Here is a 17,693-nt window from a genome sequence, read left to right on the forward strand (position 1 = left end):
CATAATGGTTTGGCTTGGAAGGCACCTTAAAGCCCATCCTGTTCTACCCTCTGCCATGTGCAGGGACACCTTCCACCAGCCCAGGTTGCTCCAAGCCCTGTCCAACCTGGCCTTGGACACTTCCAGGGATCCAGGGGCAGCCACAGCTTCTCTGGGCAACCTGTGCCAGGGCCTCCCCACCTTCATATCTTCCTATATCTGATCTAACCCTGCCCTCTGTCACTTCAAATCCATTCCCCCTTGTCCTATCACTCCAGGCCCTTGGAAATAATCTCTATCTTTCTTGCAGGCTCCCTTCAGGCACTGGAAGGCTGCAATTAGGGAGCTTTCTCTTCTCCAGGCTGAAATGACACCTTTTGTTAAATATTCTTAAAGTTTTTAATAAAAAAGCCTCAGGAAGGAAATACAAAGTTTACTGTAAACCTGCAGAGGGAACCAGCTGCTTTAAGGTAAGGCAGAGTTATCCTCCAAACATTTTGCATTAAATATTTTTCACAAGAACCTAAAAAAAAAATAAATAAATCTTTGGAAATCTCTTGTTTCTGGAATCCTATAAGTAGCTGAGTAAAATTACCATATTGTGAAGTCCCAGGGAATATCAGTGTTATTGAGCTGCTCAGGCTCCCTGCAGGGCCAGAGGAGCCATGTCCTGGGGAACAGACACTGTTTCAGGCAGTTCTTTACCAATTTGTACCTTCTTTTTATCTCTTGCAGAAGGAAACAAAAAATAAAACCTCAAAACCTACATGAAAAACGTGCCTACTCAAAACAGTTATGTGTGTTAGAGAACTGTCACACAGTTCACAGGTACTGTGGGTTACTATTAAGTGCAGAAAAAGACAATGGAATTAGTAAGTTTATGATTTATGCACAACCTTCTAGAGATCTTAGCAATCCAGGAAGAGTAAAGAACAAGAGTGTAATGAAGTCAGAAGAAAATGATAGGACACTTTATGAAACAAAATGCTACAGATTGTATATGACCAAAGATGGACATAAAATTGAATATAGACATTTTTCCAGAAGTGTGAACATCAAGGATGCAGCAAAAATGCCACAGGTCTAGGAAAATTCCAATTTTATACAGAGTATTAATATCAGTCTGTGTCAGATTAGACAACCTATAGTGACATGGATATAAATTCCATTCTCTGCTCTGAAGGGTTTTTTGCATGTTAAGTGATATAAAGCATTCTACACCTATGCCCAATTCTGCAGGAAATTAAAGCCTATGATTATCACTTGTCTAACAGCATCAATGGAATAAATTAAAGGCTTTGAATAATGGCCAGCATGCCTCTCGACCATATTTCAAACTTTCAGAAAATAATCCATTTTTTGGCAGACCATCTGACAAGTTCACAACTTTAGATCAAGGCTTATATTATGTGTCATCAGTATTCTTTTGTTCATCTCATACCTATCAATTTTTGTTCATCAAAACCTAAGGCTGTTTAAAGTGTGGAAGAAATTTGGCATGTTATGTGGGTCATTTATGGAAATCAAGAACATGATTTAACATTAATATACATAAAAATGACTAGAAATTATGCACCACAAATCCAGATCAGTTTGTGGCTTTTTAAACTCCTTTGTATAACACAAAGCATTTTCTCAGTGAGGGACAGAAAAATTCAGGTGGAAAAAATATAATTACAAGATAGAAATCTTAGCTTAGTTGAAGCTATGTCGTATATTAATGTTATTCTCAACACAGCAGGACATTGGTAAATAAGACTTACATCTCTGAATGTTAATTTTTAACAGCAAAAGCTAGCACCTCTGCTTCAAATGCAAACTAACTCCCAGGGGTTTCTGAATTCAGGTAAAATTTACTGCAGAGCTATGGCTCTACCCCATATGGGATGATCCGTGCTTTTATAAAGAGGGAAGCAAAGAGTAGGCACTGCATTAAGTGAAAAGAAATGCAAACACCATAGCAAGTTGTTTTCATTATTTGGGAACAGCTGAAAAGACATTTGGAAAATAAGTGTATTTCACTGGAATTAGAATCACAGCATCACAGAGTGGTTTGGATTGGAAGGGACCTTAAAGCCCATCCAGTTCCACCCCCTGCCATGGGCAGGGACACCTTCCACCAGCCCAGGTTGCTCCAAGCCCCGTCCAACCTGGCCTTGGACACTTCCAGGGATCCAGGGGCAGCCACAGCTTCTCTGGGCAACCTGTGCCAGGGCCTCCCCACCCTCACAGGGAAGAATTTCTTCCCAATATCCCATCTATCCCTGCCCTCTGTCAGTGTGAAGCCATTCCCCCCGTCCTGTCACTCCAGTTCCTGATGAACTGCCCCTCTCCAACTTCCCTGTAGCCCCTTCCCACACTGGAAGGTGCTCTGAGGTCTCCACACAACCTTCTCCTCTCCAAGCTGAACAGCCCCAACCCTCCCATCCTACATCCACAGGGGAGGTGCTCCAGTTCCCTTTATCAACTCGGTGGCCTCCTCTGGACTTTAGTTCCATGTCCTTCTCATGTTGGGGGCATCAGAACTGTGCACAGTGCTCCAGGTGGGGTCTCACCTGAGGGGGCAGAGGGGCAGAATCCCCCTCCCCTGGTGCCCACGCTGTGGGATCAGCCCAGGGCTTCTGGGATAGGGCATGTCCAGCCTCTCACCCACCAGTCCCCAAAGTCCTTCCCCCTCCCAGGGCTGCTCTCAATCACTTCTCTGCCTCACCTTTGCTATTTTTTACAGCAAATATTAGAGTCTCCCCATTTCGTGATCCAGTTGGCTCTAGACTGGAGTGAGAACAGAAGCCAAACTATAAAAAGAATGCATCAGCAGAGGCCAGGCCTGACTGCCTAACGTGGTGTGGACTAGCCAAGATATTCCTGATCATTAGGGTTTTGTGCTGGCACTGTCCTCTGCCACCACTGATTTATCATAATTAGCTTTTGCAGTGATTTTATTCCATGACTAAAATGCAGACTCTCATGCAACAATGAAGCAGCACAAAATGAACATAAATCCCAGGCTCGTCTCACCCCACAATTAGGAAGGGTTTCTTCACTTATGAAGTTTTCTAAAGCTAATAGAGTTGAACTTGGACACAGCACAGCGTGTATCATACTGGGGACAGTGGCCTAACATTCATTCTGTTGTCTCATTTCACCCTTTCAAAAACACAGCCAAGTTGCTCCCTTGATTTTCTTTGTATTTAGCTCTCTCTGGAACATTAAAAAGCCTTGAGTAGGAGTGGGGGATGACACAAACCACAAAAAAATATCAATCCATTTGCTCAATGCATTCAGGAGGGTTTTTTAGTCCTGTGTTATTGCTCCTCCCAGGCTTCCACAGCACATCAATCTCCTACAGCATTTATTCCTTGTGCGTAACCAGCTCTGGCATTATAGGATTTTTCTTTTGCATCATCACCACAAAGGAAACCTCCACAACGAAAATAATGCTTTATAAAGGCACCAACACATAGGTTTAAAACACTTTACTGGAGGAACACACGAGGAAGCTGCAGACCACGTTCAAGTGCCTGAGAGCTGTGACTGAGCCAACAGGAAACCCTGACTGCTCACTGAACAGTCAAGAATAACTGAAGATAAACTCCCCAGTTGTTTAGATTTCAGATATGGCTCTTCCCTACAGAGCCCTATTGCTCAAACCCTGCCCAGGAATATGCACCTGGGGTTTTACAGCCCCTCATGCCATCTGCACTGCTTGGCCCTGCTCCCTTCCCTCCCCACACCATCAACACGCAGTGCCACGTTCCCAGATGTGGGAACATATGACTGTACCTCACTCTCCGGAACTGGGTGCCAACAGCCAGTACCATGGGGAAAAATGAATGGCTGAGGTGCTGCACTGGGACTGCAGCTGACTGGGGCTGCAGCCTGACCTGCTGGCACTTGTGCCCCGGCTGCTTAAATGAAATGCCTCTCACTTTGCAGCTTTGCATTAGAAGTGTAGCTCAAACATTATCCTTGTCCAAAAAGGATCTCTGCTGCAGCAAAGCTTCGGGCTGTTGTGTGACTGTCAGGGAACTGCAAACAGCCTTTGCAGTACCGCTGTTACCTCAGTGCTGCCAAAGCAGCCCCAGGGCCGGCCAGAGGCTCAGAGACCCCCCGGGCCGGAGGGTGACACTGAGCATCGCCGCGACAGCCGCGGGCAGCCCCGACCCGCCACCGCCGCGCTGTCACCGCGATTAACTCAACATCAATGCGTGCTGCAGCAGGATGACAAACAGGTTCTGGAACGAAACTGTGCTGCTTCCACTTCCCCAGTGGCCGCGATGAAGCCGGGATCGCCCTGCCACCTCGCGGGAGGGACCGGGGTGCGCTGGGGAGCCGCTCCCACCCCGCTCCCACCCCGCCCGGGCGGTCCCTCCTCCCGGACCGCGGTGCAAACAAAGCTCAGGCAGCGCTGCCGCTGCTCTTTGGTGCTGCTCCCTCGGGTGCTTTTGGAAAACTGAGCTTCTGATGTGACGCGCTGGACGGGCACGTCTGCCCTTTCTCCTTGGCATCAGAGTGTGCCTGCGGACACAAGGCTAAATTCAGATAACACTGTAAAGACTCTCTAATCCTGCTAATGTCCAAATCAATGGCTTTGCCACGAACTTCCCTGGAAATGAAGTCGACGGTTGAAACAACTTTTACTGAAAATATGTCTCATCAATAAACAGAAAAATTAAGTGATTCAGATTTGCAAATCCGTGCGTGTGGTGGGGTGTGTGCCCTACACCCTCCTCACACACAGCGCCTCCAGTTCACAGACTAGTGAATTTATTGCCCCAAATAAAGGAAGAAAATTTAAAAACATGGCAAAACTCTTTCCAAGGGACAGTGTAATGAGATTCCAGCAACTTATTTTCTGCTCCTTACTTCCCTTGATTGAACTTACTTCCCTTGAACTCTTCCTATTTCTTGATACACCCCAATTCAGACTCTGGCTCTCCAAGCCTCAAAAGTCTAAATCCAGGACCAGTGTGTAGAAGATAAGTTACATATCTTTAAATATCTATTGAAGTTAGTTTTATCTTTGTAACCCAGTATATGTTATTTGCTGCCAAAGTGAATCCACTTTGGACTGTGTTCTTATGGATTAGGTATTGATGAAGTTCATTTTGATAAGACAAAGAGCTTTTTCCATTGCTGGAAAGTGCTGCACTTTCAATCTTCCCAAAGAATGCAAAAAAATATGGAAATTCAATTATAAATGCTGGGAAAAAAATAAAAATAATTAAATAAAAGTTATAAAAGTGATATGGCAAATAGATTATTTTCCTGGATATATTTGCTGTGAGCATTTTGAAAAAATCTGTAGTTTTAATATCATGTTAAATTGGATAAAGACATAAATTTCCTCAAGGAACAAATACAGGTGGAATTTTCCTTAAATGTTAGCTGTGAGGGGATATAGAGAGAAAGAGAATAAAAACACCACAAATACTCACTATTTCCTCCAAATTTTATATACCTGAGTTTTTGGATTCGCAATCACGAGACATTACCGTGTCTTTGCAAAAACTACAGTTTTATTCTGATTTTCACTACTGCTCTTTAAACCTCTAATTTTCTGATGCAATATGTAAAGCCCATTTCCTTCAACATGTGCCATATAGAAGACGGAGGGAAACCATCACCAATAAGACTATAGCTCTGGTTTTTCATCTTGTTCTGTAACAGCAAAATGTGTTAGCAAGAACTAACTGCAGGCTGCTTCACTGGCTCTCTTTTATCTGGTTTTCTGTTTAGGTTTTGTTGAAATCAACACCTTCTATCAGGGCAAGAATTCCTGTTTCATTTGTTTGCTCATTAAGAACAAGAAAGTGCATATTCCAGAAAGGCTTGATGTACAGACGAAGCTGTCAAGAGCAATGTGAATTCTAACAGAGTCGTTTCTCAAATGTGATAATTACTGTTTATTTTATAGGCTTACACATGACATCCCATTATTAAAGTAACTCCCACTTCAGCTTTTATTATTACCCACACTTTTCAATCTCTTATCGACCCCAAGCAAAACTGTATTTTTCTGCACAGCAACGACAAAAAGCTAACACTCAACGTTTGCTTTACCAGGAATTGTTCTCCAAGCTCCTTCCACGTTTTAGAAGGTGCCTCATTTGAAAAAACTGATGGCATCCATTAGGGATTGAAACTGCCCTTTACAATAGACCGGATAAATCAAAGTGTAGGGAGAACCAGTAGGACTTTCAGAAGCATTTGGAGCTGGTCCAGCTGAGTTCCCATACGGATCAATGTGGAGTTTAACATCACTTTCCAGGACAATAGCAATCAGAAGGGAAGAGCCACGTAGCTACTCTGTGCAGAATTCCATGCCATCACACTGGATAATTATGGGGACTCCACAGACCTCCCAAAAATCTATGCCTGGCACATCTGGGCCAACCCAAGGTCTGCCACAGAAACACAGTGTGTAACCTTTGTCAGCGCTCCATACAAGCAGATGGCGGGGGCAGAGGTTTTGGCTGCAGATCCTCTTCCCACATGCATCATTACTATCTCCCTTACTATTTATTCTCCCCTGAGTATGAAGTGATGACCTGTCACAGTTTGGTTTAAACCAGTGTTGTCCTGGCTGAAGTTTACTACTGCAACACAACTGTACCACCACCTACACGCTGAGAACACAAAGCCACCAAACCTCTTCAAACCTCCAGGAGCACAGGGCACTCTTTCCTATGGTCATGTCAAGGGATCTGTCATGTAGTACCATGGCAGGAGAGAAAGAAGGAGGAAAAAAGAAAAAGAGTATCCAAATGTTGAAATTGCCAAATGCAGAGTAAATTAAAAACCCAATAACCACAACGTTAGGAAGAATCTCTAGCAGGAAGGAAAAAAAGAGGGGAAATGGAAATCCTGTAGATTGGGTAAGAGAGGAAGAATCATGGGGATGTGTAGGGCCCAGAGTTGGACTTGATGATCATTGTGGGTCCCTCCCAACTCAGGATATTCTATGATAACCTGACAAGGCCCAGCAGTGATTAACTACAGGAGCAGAGCAGAAGAGGACATGCTGGGTTGTGTCCAGCGGAAAGCAAGCAAGGAAAGAGTTCAAAACGAGCAGAAAAGTCAAAGGAAGTAGAGCAGAGATCACATCTGAGCTTTGACAAAGGGAAAGGAGATGAGACCAGAGTCTTAGAGACCTTGAGATCTCACCTGACCTGTGAAATAAGTGTTCTTTTTGGTTACATGGATGGTAGGTTTTTGATCATATATGCTTTTAGAGTTGCAGTGTCATGGCAAAGCACACTAGGAAACATCAAAACATAGTAAGTTTGGCAGAAAACAAGGGATTTTAGGGGATATTCCCCGGAAAATTTCAAGAAAGTACAGCTGATTATTGAGATCTATTGAAGGTTCTAACAGCAAAGGCAGCACATACAGACCACACAACTAACCTAAGATTTACCTGAAAGAAGCCTGCAAGGAACATAGAGAGAGACAACTGAGAAGGGCCTAGAGGGACAGGACAAGGGGGAATGGCTCCACACTGACAGAGGGCAAGGATATTGGGAAGAAATCCTGCCCTGTGAGGGTGGGGAGGCCCTGGCACAGGTTGCCCAGAGAAGCTGTGGCTGCCCCATCCCTGGAAGTGTCCAAGGCCAGGTTGGACAGGGCTTGGAGCAACCTGGGCTGGTGGAAGGTGTCCCTGCCCATGGCAGGGGGTGGGACTGGGTGAGCTTTAAGATCTCCTCCAACCCAAACCATTCTGGGAGTCATTGATTTCTGCTTCATGCCTAAAATTTGGATAAATGTACCACTGTGTGTGGATGTTCAGATTTTCTCGTAGTGTCAAAGTTCCTGAACAAAGGAATAATAATGCATATAAAAACCCTACACACTAAGTTGAAGAAATAAATCCTGTAAAAGTCTGCTACAAAAACCAGGAGTGGGGGAGATGACCAGCATTCAGTCACTGATGTTTAGTTGACTCCTCTGTTTTTTTCCTTCTTTTTATGGATTTCTCTACTGCACTTGCTTTGTTGGTCTTTCAGAGTAGTCGGTTTTGCTGAGCGTTTTCAGTAATTGAAAGTCATACTAGAATTTTTAACAATATTAATTTTTACTTAGATAACAGGGTTTTTTTGTTTGAATTACTATAATTATATTCAATGTCTTTATTGTGATCTAACTCCCAGATGGCTCTGATGAAGAAACAGAAAAACTAATATAATATATAGGGATATAAATTAACAGTAAATCTGTTACTGTTTACGTGGTTGAAGGCTTCTTCCCCCAAAATAAAATGCAGTATCCTCAAAACTAGCTGCCACATTCTGTGATACAGAAGAAAGCAGAGATTTGTAAACCCTTAAAAAGCACTTTTGATGTCTAGGTTCTTATATTCCTTTGATCAGAGATTAGTTGCTAAAAATGCAGAAAAAGGATCACTTGCTGATACACAATGAACTTTAAGAACTAACGCGGAAAAAAAAGTCTCTAAAATATCAGATTTATAGGCCACCACAGCTGAAATTGAACCCAATTTTAAGCATGAACACATAGAACACTAATCTATAATTTCACCTAAAACATTTCCTAAGTGATTTTTTTCATTTAACTGAAGGGAATAAGACAAACAGCTCTCAAATGAGCATTGGCATGTTCTACTATGATTTTCATTATGCCATTGAATTCTACTGTTTCAGGAGAGGTGTCAAATAGAACTTATTATTCACCAAAAATGGCAAGTGTAAGAAAATTCAGAATAGGATATAACACCCATCTCCTACTGCACTTGTCAGATTGCATTGTCAGACACACTGGATTCTGAAAAGTAACACAGAAATGGCAAGAATATACCACTTTTAGTCTTATTTCTGCATTTCCTAATTTATTTTGGAAGTAGGTAGGGTTTTTTTAAGCAAGACATCCATATCAAGAAATTGTAAAGTCCACTGATTGAAGGCTGGGTTATATTGATTTTTCCGAATTATTTCCACCCTATTTTATATAGTTATGCATTAAGTAAGGATACCTGTGCATCTCACAGAAAGGTATTTTATATTTATTTTATAGATTTATTTATATATTTATATATCTTTATATTTAAAGGTATTTTAGAGTTACATCACATACACTTTGGCAGGGAAAAAGACCTGCCTGGTTAAACTTAGGCTGAACCTCTGGAAGGTTCCTTGAAGGGAATACAAGGATGTTTTTAGGTTATGGAAGAAGAAAATTAGAAGGGCCAAAGCCAAACTCAAACTTAATTTGGAAACTGCAGCTAAAGGCAACAAAAAAGTTTTTGTGAATACAGTGGCAAGAAAAGGAGGGCTCAGGCAAGTCTCCATCCTCTGCTGGATGCAGAGGGCAGCAGTGTCAGGGCACGAGGAAAAGGCTGAGGTACTTTTGCCTAAGTCTTTCATACCAAACCTATTGAAGTTGAAATCAGGATACCCAGCTCCCAGGGCTGGAATTTTGTGCCAGGGAGCTGAGTGAAGCCCTCAGGATCATGGAATGGTCTGGATTAGAAGAGATCTTAAAGATCATCTCATTCCAACCCCCCATAGTCCAGGAGGAAATAGCTGTGACCTGCTGTGCCTGTTAGACACCCACGAGTCTCTGGGCCCAGGGGGATGGACCCAACAGTACTGAGGGAGGGGGCAGAGGCTGGAGCAGGCTCTGCTCGGGGGGCCCAGCAGTGGCACAGGAGGAACGGGCAGGAACTGATGCCCAGGAGGTTCCACCTGGACAGGAGGAAAAGCTTCTTGGCTGTGCAGTGACCCAGCCCTGAACAGGCTGCACAGGGAGGGTGTGGAGTCTCCCTGACTGGAGATATTCCAGAACCCTCTGGACACACTCCTGTGCCCTGTGCTCTGGGGTGGCCCTGCTGGAGCAGGGAGGTGGGACCAGATGAGCCACTGTGGGCCCTTCTGTTCTGTGATCTCACAGAATCTCACAAGATGGTTTGGGTCGGAAGGGACCTTGAAGCTCATCTTGTTTCAAACCCCTGCCATGGGTAAGAACACCTTCCAAGAGACCAGGTTGCTCCAAGCCCTGTCCAACCTGGCCTTGAACACTTTGAGGGATGGGGAGTCCACAACCTCTCGGGGCAACCTGTGCAAGAGTCCAAACTGAAAATCAGAGAAAAATCAAGAAAAACCACAGACCTCTGACTTTTGATATGGGGCTGCAGAGCAGGTCAGGGCAGTGTTCACATCTCACTAATGGTGTTATTTTCTCAAGTGGATCTCATCCAGTCTGAGTTCAGTGATGTTGCCCCCCACATCATCACCTTGCTAGCTTGGCATCCAACTTCACACAGCATGACAAGGCAACATTTTTATGAACAAGCCTAATGTCTGTGATCTGCCTTCATATGAGATTACTTTCTTCCCAAATGCCTGTTATTCCAGTTGTTAAATTACTCTAAGTCATGCTCCAAGGCATGTATAGTATACTACAATCAAACAGGAACAACACTTCGCATATCATTAAATGCCAAATTCTTTCTGCCACTCTGGAAGCAGAACTGCAGCCAGAAATGTCTGCTTTCTATGCTTCTTTGTAATTCCAATTGCCAAGTGAACACAGGCTGGGGAAGCAGTTCTGCCAAGTGTCAGCGCTGCGTTAATATTGTTATTATTCTCTGGGAGTGAAGTATATAATGCTATTTTCTCCAAAGGCATTATTGATACCAAGGATTAGCATTACAATTTGTATAATTATTGCAGTGCCCACAGGACTTTATGTCATCAAATATTTATACAGCTTGGAATAGTTGAGTGCAAATGATTTTAGATGCCTTGCTGGACCTTTGGAAGGAAAAAGGGATCAGATCAGGTAGCTAATTCAAAGGAAAAGCGTATTACAGTATTGTCCCAGGATTCTCAAGAGATGTTTCTTCTCAAGATAACCTTGAAATCTCTTCACACTACTTTTTTTAATCAAGGGCCTTCATCTTCTGTTGTTTTTTTTTTCTCCTAAGAACTCATGTCATTTCAAGCATCCAGTGTCCCCTTCTCACTTCATGGCCTGTCCCTTCAGTAGCCAGTGTTTGGGTTTTCTGCTTCAGGCCTCCATCCCACACACCCCTTCTGCACCACACAGCACATAACGCCCTGTTGTCCAGCTGATCCTGTCTCTTATCAACGTGGCCCAGCTGACAAAATTACTGCTTTGCTACTTTTTTTTTTACTAATGCCTGAAGGAGGATTGCTTATCAAAAATACAGTTTCATTCTAAAATATACACTGTAAGATATTTCTAAATTAGGAACATATGAATGCAGTTTGTTCAAAACTCTACGTAATTGGAAGTCAAAGGCAAACGTCCCATTTCTGGTTTTTAAAGAGACACGAGGCAGTGCCTTCACCTTTGCAAGGCTTCAGGGCCAAGAAAGATTTTCAAACAAAGACATATGCAGGCTAAAAATCATATGCTTATAAATGACATACTTGGAGACTGGCTTCACACCGACAGAGTAGGTTTAGATGGGATATTTGGAGGAACTTCTTGGCTGGCACAGGCTGCCCAGAGAAGCTGTGGCTGCCCCTGGATCCCTGGAAGTGTCCCAGGCCAGGTTGGACGGGGCTTGGAGCAACCTGGGCTAGTGGAAGGTGTCCCTGCCCATGGCAGGGGGGGGAATGAGATGGTTTTAAAGTCCTTTCCAACCCAAACCCATCTATGATTCCATGGTTCTATGATTTTTTGAAGCAACTAATAACTATTGAACTAACTCTGCTGCAAAAACCTCTACTAAATGCCTGATTTTTATAAAGCTGAAACCTCTGGAAATCCTGAAAGCAAGATGATTATCACAGAACAGTCCTATATCAGAAACAGTCAAAAACTTGATTATGTAAAATGGTATAAGCCCTTTTGCTTTTTACATGAATAACATTGCTTCATCTGTTATCTCAGGTTAGACCATGACTAAAACAAAAAAACCCTCAGTCTCAGTAAGTTGGACCTGGTGGCACAGAGAGCAAGTGAGACATTTAGAAAGAGTAAGAAGTTATTCTCACTATATAATGTGTGGTGTTTAATCACAGTTGTGTTGCAAACTGAAAGTAGTGTGCAATAGTTAAGCACTAATAGAATAAATCTGTCTTAATTCGGTCTTGAACTACATTTAAGAGTGTTTAAATAGATAATTTTGAAAAGATCAAGAGCAAGACCTAGTAAGTAACACTCCATTAGAGATAAAACAATTAGCAAGTTAGCAAGACACCACACAACTACAATTTCAATATCAGCATTGTAGGACAAACAAGGGTAGGGGCATTAACAACACCTTGCATTAAGATTGAAAAAATTTATATTTTCATTTTTCATTGTGTTCTATTTGGTCTCCTATCACAGTAAGTGCAGACAACATTATTTCTACAAATACCTAGAGTGTGACAAAAGCCTGTCTTTTCATTCTGTAATTAGAAAAAGGTTAGCACATTAAGAAAATCCAAATGTAGCATATGCTGCCTTCTATTTTCACCTTTCCCTCCCCTCAAAGTATATTCATAACGAAAACACTGGCACTGGGACCATTGTAATAGAAGCAGTGTTATGCTCTTCAAAAACAGGATTAAAAAAACATGAGGGAGAGGGTGGCACACGTTCTCTCTTCTGCCAAGTGGTTCCTATTCAAAACAGATCAGGGCTTTGATGAATATTTCCCTGGAAGATAATGGGACTGGAAGTCACTTTGGAAGCAGCACAAAGACTCCACTGAGGTCAAATCGAGTTAACTGAAGCAGAGAAGCTGACCCAGAGTTTTACCACACTGAAATATTGTCTGTGCCACCAAGTTCAGGCCATTGATTTAATTTTAGGCAAACATCTATCCTTCTACCCCAAGGCACCTCATAGATACCCTTCAACTAAATTACATCATTAAAAGCAACCACTAAATAAGGAGAGGATCACTAGTTTCTAGCTCAATTCCCCTTTTAGCTTGTCTTAACCAAAGTTGTATCACAGTAATTGCAAATGACTTTACTATCATTAACATCACTAAACTTCATGGAGAAAGCAGTCTGTAGGGACATTAAAATAAAATCAACTATGCAAAATTAAAAGACTCAACAACTCTTCTTTAAGGCAGTGTGATACTAATTAACAACAATTGCTTTCTGGTTGAGGGTTTATCTTGGCTGTGTAAATCAGGGGAGATGCTACTTTGTGACTTAAAGCAGACAAATCAGGGAAAGAAGGGAAAAAAAACCACCAAACCTGGTAAACAACAAAACCTGGTAAACAACACAGTTCAGTGAAAATGTATTGAAATGCAAACTCTTCTCAGCCAGGAGACAAGATTTACCCAAAACCCTTGGTGTCACATGATAGTGATTAAGGAAAGAACTGAAATTTCAGAACAGGTACCAGCCTGGCTTAGGATGAAGGCTTTCCTCCCTGCTCTTGGGTTTGGCTGCTCCTTGCACGTGTGTCAAGATCTTTGCCCTTCTTTCTACAGCTGATGTTGTGCTGCATGTACAACAAATGCAGAGAGCTTGGAAATAACCAACACCAAAGAAAATTATATGAGCTGCACTTTTCCTGTCTTAATATCCTTCTTGGGACAGAAGAAATAACAGGTTTATATTTTTATGAGAAAATGTACTGCCATTATTTGAAAGGATTAAGTTTCATGCTTAAGGAATCACGTTTAAACTCATTTTTCAAAACTGCAAACCTGATTTTTACCCTGTTTTAGGAACATCTGGCTCTCTTGAATTTCTTATTGCATCTTCTGCCTATTAAAAAAAGAACAGTGACTATGCAAAAAGCAAAGGGACACTTCTGGAAATACAGAGTACCAAACCAGCAGGGAGAATGACCCGCCAGAAACAAAACCATAATTCAGACTGTACAGAAGGTTCTGTACAGAAGGTTCTTACTCCAGAGGAACAAGAACTACGGAAAGAGGCTCAGAGTTAATATTAGCTAAACCAATTTTATGATGAATTATGATCATTATAATGATCAAGTCGTTATTTAAATTACTTCCTTCAGTGCAGAAACAAATATGGGACTTCTCTAAAAGTAAAGAGTTGTGTTTATTTGGGGGGGTGTACATTTTTAGTAACTCATTGAGTGGGTGCAGTGAAGTTCTTCAATTAACAGCAAAACTGAGCCTTTAGACTAAGCTATCCTTATGAGATGCATCCCTATCAGACTAAACTGTTCTGACTTTAGCAGGTGGGGTTTCTTTGTTTTTAGCTCTTCACATAAATAAAGCAAACAATTATCATGTGGAAGATATGAAGGCAACAATTTCCAGTAAGTACTTCTAGTTAAGTAGCTGGGTTATGGAGATTCTTTAAATTTAGGGCCCACAACACTTAGATCTCACATTAGAAAAGAGAAAAAGGGGGAAAATATTTATGTAATAGTGTATTGTCAAAGAAAGGATATTTAGACATTTTCATTTCTTAAGTGCAGCACTGAATATCACCAATAGCCTGTTATTTGAGAAAAGCAAGTATTTCTTGGAATAACAGCTAGGTAACCAAAATGCTTAACTGGCTGAGGCTGTATAATCTCCAGGAGACTGACTCAGGTTAAATTCTGACACCCTTTAGCAGCCTCTTGACAATAACACTGCTGTCAGTGGGATTCTGAAACCAGTGCTGGAGCCTGGGCTGCTGCTCCTTTCAGAGCAGAAACCACAACCACATTTTGTAAAGAACCATCTTTTGTTGTTGACGTGAAACTCTTGAAAAGGCAACCCTAACCCTAACCTCACCTAAACAAACACTCACCTAAATATGAAACAGCCTTTATGAGGTGTCACCTCTGACATACCACAGTTTGGTAGCTGGAGAGAGTCAACCCTGTAGAACACAATACAGGGCCCTCACAAATGCAAACCAACATTTGTTTCTGCCAGGTTGGACTGGGTGATCCTCGAGGTCCCTTCTGATCCTAATTTAGCACTTCCATTGCATCAGTATGGAAATGGGTTCATTAGAAGAAGGGGAGTTCATCTTTTGGTAGGTGGTCTCCCAAAACAATCAGGATGGTATTTAAAGCTGACCCAAACAGGTGTGAATGACATCTTCTGCCCACCCAACCAGGGGAAAGGAGAGCTCTTCTGTCTCCAAGAACTCTGAGTCCTGTTTGCACCACCCCATACTGAACTCAGACACACCTCAAAGCCAACCTTGCTCAGTCCACTTCACTCCTAAAATTCCCCTTGCTCATCATAAACTCCTCTGACATTCAATATGTCTCTTGTCCTAAAACTGTGCACCTTCAAGCTTTTGCCAACGCCCTCTGCAATAGAAGTAGCTTTTCTTTTCTGTCTCCTCCACAGTGTACCCTTCCCAGCCAATGAAAAAAAAAAATGAGTAGAGAGCTGCAGTCTTCTCTTACTTCAGGAAATAAAAGAGCTCAGAAGAAAGATGTACAACTAGAACAGCAGTCCCAAAAGACTAGATTTTTCCGATTCATATCTGCAGAAAAGGCAACAACTGAAGCTTGAAAGTTGCAAGAATAAGACAAGAGCTGAGTTGAAAGCAGCCAACTCCAGCCTCCTCAGACATCAGTTTGATTTGTCCTCCCATCCTAGATTCCAGCTCTGCTCATGCTTGAGCCTGTTCTGTGTAACTCTGAGCTTCACTTGTTCTGTACCAGCAATATCATTTCTTGAGACTCTACTAGTTCCTAATGATGTGGAATATAACATGTCACTGCTGAATGCAGTTCAGAAATATGCAAAAGAGAAAATGCCAAACTTTGAAAGAAAATCCTGCCTTAGCACACTATTAGACTAATCATGTGAAAATGTTTATTTGCTATGAAGTCACAGTTATTAAATAAATTGGTCCATTCTGCAGTGCCACAGTACTCTTACATGGTGTAGCAAGATTTCTTTAAAATTATGTTGAAGAAGATACATTCAGCTAACGAAATTAATGAGCTTTAATACTCCCTTGAAGTACAGGTTTTCAGCACAAATTTGCTTCATTATCACAGCTCTGTAAACCTTGTAATGCTTAATGGTCACTGATCCTGCCCAGAACACAGTGAAACATGGCAAAAGTTTAATTGTACATGCACCTACATTTTAAAGCAAATAAGGCCATCTCCAAGGCTATTAATATAACAGATGCCTTTTATAATTAAAGGGATAATGTCCAAAGATTAGCTGGAAAGTATTTTAATTAAAGTTAGTAAATTACTGTTGAAGTCATCATTACATGGAAACTCAATTAAAATTAGATCCTTAATTCTGCAACAGCTCAGCGACAACAGTAAGTTTCCCCACATTTATGTCACATATAGAACTCCACCTCACATGCTGAAGCACCTCATTTGGTACAAGTTTTCTTCATGTGCTTAATACACACTTTATTGTACACCAAGTCTGGTGCGCTGTTAAACGGACTTTATTTTTCTCCCTGCTGTTCTCAAGTAGAAGACTTTTTGCCATCTCATCCCCAAAGAGTAGCATTCACATAAAAAGTAATTTTAATGAGTTTATAAAAATATAGTCACAGAAAATGCAGCATTAGCCCTGGAAAGCACTTTCTATGGGCACCATTTGAATGAATGGGCAAAGAGGCACAGAAGGACTCAATAACTCCTCTTGAATGCATCAGCAGCACAAATACAAATCCATTACAGGAAGTCTATCTGAAAGTGCATTTCAATAGCTCAATTTAGTAAAGGTTTACAAGATCTTGGGATGGCACAAAGTGACTCTGGCAAGTAGTTAACATAACTAATTATAAGAACACATTTTTCTTCTTAACAGAGAAAGGATTAAGGTCATCTATTCTTTTTTATATTGAACTAAGTAAGAGCATACATTTTCAGTCTACTCTGTCAAGTTTTATGAGACATCAGACTCCATTTCTCCAGTTTGCTCTCTGTGTCACTAAGACATCTATCCGACACATTTCAGACTGTTCACAGACCCAAAAAGGTCAGTCAAACCCAAAGTTTAAGCAAACACTTGCACAGATGTTGCCTTTGGAACAATACAGTGAAGTCCTTGAACGAACAGGAACAGTCTTTCTGCCCATTGTTCACCAGAAGCCTAAAATTAGATTTGTAGCTGGTTCCCCTCAGGAAGCAGTAAATGCCCACATTTTTGTGCTATTAGTCAGGATAAGGGTTTAGTGCAGTAATCACACACGTGTGCAGCAGTGGCAGAGGAGCTGGGGAACTTAGAGATGAAGATATTTTACTTTCCTGTCTAGAAACCCCCAAAGAACAGGTTTCTAGTTTAAGAAAGTAAAATTAAAAGCAGGCAAAGAGACCACAGCTGGTGTTGGGGCTGAATTGGGGTGAAGAGAGGGAAAACAGCCAAGCTGTCGAGTTCCTCCTATAAAGCAAATGCTGCTGCTGAGGGCAAAAGGCCAAGACCTTCCATCTCCAGCCCTGAAGTTTCTAAGTTCTACTCTACCAAAGTTCCACCATGTCCTAATCATGTGTTGGTTGTCCTCTCTCCGTCTGAGGAAGGGTGGCCTGGTATTACAAGCATTGATACCAGTAATATACACCCTGTTGCAAATAACTGCTGCAATTCCCCACTGCTGCAAGAGGCAACGTTCTTTGTGTGCAGCTTTCAAAACCACCACAAGCTATTTGTGGCAACTCTTTTATATTTCATTCCTGTGATAACATTCAGCACACTGAGCCACTCACTGCACATTTATCCTTTTGGGGCTGGTACTACAGAGTCTGTTACGAGCACTCGGATCCTACACAGGCTGGACAAGCCAGAGATCACTCTTGTCAATATTTGGCTTTTA

The 17,693-nt window shown here is 41.9% G+C and overlaps 1 long non-coding RNA gene across 1 annotated transcript; it reads left to right on the forward strand.

The window, feature by feature from the left end:
- Window positions 1-99: 99 nt before the first annotated feature.
- LOC135422213 (uncharacterized) lies at window positions 100-4,656 on the forward strand. Its single transcript, XR_010434374.1, has 2 exons — window positions 100-449; window positions 3,301-4,656. It is a non-coding gene; the product is annotated as an uncharacterized LOC135422213 (long non-coding RNA).
- Window positions 4,657-17,693: the final 13,037 nt, after the last annotated feature.

Source organism: Pseudopipra pipra, chromosome 14 (genome assembly GCF_036250125.1).
Source record: "Pseudopipra pipra isolate bDixPip1 chromosome 14, bDixPip1.hap1, whole genome shotgun sequence".
Taxonomy (NCBI): domain Eukaryota; kingdom Metazoa; phylum Chordata; class Aves; order Passeriformes; family Pipridae; genus Pseudopipra; species Pseudopipra pipra.